The sequence below is a fragment of the Zalophus californianus genome, chromosome 14, assembly GCF_009762305.2.
Source record: "Zalophus californianus isolate mZalCal1 chromosome 14, mZalCal1.pri.v2, whole genome shotgun sequence".
NCBI lineage: Eukaryota > Metazoa > Chordata > Mammalia > Carnivora > Otariidae > Zalophus > Zalophus californianus.
Window position 1 is genome coordinate 45166816 of NC_045608.1, and position 2188 is coordinate 45169003.

At 37.7% G+C, this 2188-nt stretch overlaps 1 pseudogene; it reads right to left on the reverse strand.

Moving 5' to 3' along the window:
- Positions 1 to 1711: 1711 nt before the first annotated feature.
- Positions 1712 to 1926, reverse strand: LOC113913351 (annotated as a pseudogene).
- Between the last annotated feature and the right edge of the window lie 262 nt (positions 1927 to 2188).

Below are 2188 nucleotides of genomic sequence, written 5' to 3' on the forward strand. Positions count from 1 at the left end.
TTGGAGAAAAGATGACAGCCAATGTACTGGACTGAGAGATGAAGTGTTTTGATTAGAAATATAAAGTAAACATATATTTTAGCATAGAGAGTTATGACTCCAGACTTTGTAACTTCTTAGGGAAATCCACAATTTAAATTACCTATTTCCTCAAATTGTTCTGTTGTTTTAAAAACCACTTAATTGAGGTATAATTGACATATGGACACACAACTCGGTGTGTTTGGAGATAGTATATACACCCATAAAACCATCATCATAATCAGGGCCATAAACTTAGGCATCACCTCCAAAAGTTTCTTTCCACCCCAGAAAACAAAACACAATGAGTTATCAATGAGTTATCACCTTACGCCTGCTAGGATGGCCATATATAGATATGGTGAGGACATAGAAAAAAGGGAAGGAACCCTTTTACTCTATTGATGGGAATGCAAAATGGTGCAGCCACTATAGAAAACGATATGGAGGTTCCTCAAAAAATTAAAAATAGAATTACTATTTGATTAAGCAATTCCACTTCTGGGTATATTTCCAAAGGAATTAAAATCCAGATCTTGAAGAGGTATCTGCACTCCCATGTTCATTGCAACATTATTTATCATAGCCAAGATATGGAAACAACCTACATGCCTATCAACAGATGAATGGATGAAGAGAATGTGAGACAGATATATATAATAGATAAATATTCAGCCTTGCAAAAGAAGGAAATCATACCATTTGCAAGAACATGGATGGACCTGGAGGACCTTATGCTAAATGAAATAAGTCAGAGAGTCTACGGCCATACCACCCTGACCACGCCCGATCTTGTCTGAAATAAGTCAGAGAAAGACAAATATTGTGATCTCACTTACATGTGAATATAAAATAGCCAAACTCACGGAAGCTCATAGTACAACGGTGGCAGGAGGAATGGGGAAACGGAGATAGTGGTCAAACGGTACAAAGTTTCAGTCATGCAGGAGGAATAAGTTCTGGAGAATTACTACTGTTCAGTGTAAGGGCTGCGATTAACAATGCTGTATAGTATACTTAAAAATTTGATAACAGGGTAGATCTTATGGTAAGTGCTCTCACCACAAAGGGAAAAAGCAAAATAAAACATAACAAAACATAATAAATTATTATTTCTTTAAAGATTGTATGTTCTTACTGCATATTGTGTAGGAAAATTTGAGGGCTGGACTGGTAGGAGCAGTGCATCTTGCCTGAGTATATGGGTCTAGAGGGAGAATACTATAAAAATAAGAACTGATTCCTGAGAAGATGGAGATTTAAAAAAAAAAATAGCTGTCTCCACAAGCTTTTTTTTCCCTCATTCTATAAAGATTTGTTATTTTCAAATCACAGTGAAAGGAACTAGAATAATTTACCAATTTTGTTTCCCATTATGTGCCTTAGAGATACCTCCGGGAAAACTGGTGTCTGATGCAACAGAATAACATTTGCAGAATGTAACACGGTGGTGACAGCACTGAGGTTGATTGTTACAGGCATATTAAACTCTTTGAGTATTATATGGTTACATCCTGTTTATACAGGACATTGGTCCAATAACAAAAATAAAGAACAGCAGCTGGAAATTTATCTCATTCAGTGTTCAGAGATAAAAGGGTTAATCATTCATTCCGTTATTTTCTGCAGATACGTATTTTTTTCATACAGAAATCTGATAGCAATTAAATAGGGATGTTTTTCTAAGCTACTACACGAAGAGGATGCTGAAGGCCATTACCCTACAGCATACTGCCTCATAAGGACTATTCCGTTCACCAGTTCTGGCCACTTCCAAAACATACCCAAGAATCCAGTTTTATTTCTGTCCAGGAAGCTGGGTGCCAAGGATCAGATACAAGCACAGGTACATTTAAGCAGCAAGATTATAGTCAACAGACTCTGAAAATGGAAAATGGCAGACATAGCGAGGCTGGAAAAACCCCAGCCACATCCCCCTTCCAGGCCCAGGGTGGAAGAAGCGTCTGCACAAACTTAATGGTGCATTAGCAGCAGCTATGGTGTCACCTGGAACGTGGATATTTGATGGTTCAGCTTTCTGCTTCCTCTTCGCTGCATGCTCTTGGACAAGCCACTCTGGGTCCCCATATCCTCATTAATCAAATGCAGACAAAATGAAAGCATTTACTTCATTGGGTTATTTTGAAAAATAGCATCATAATGTATG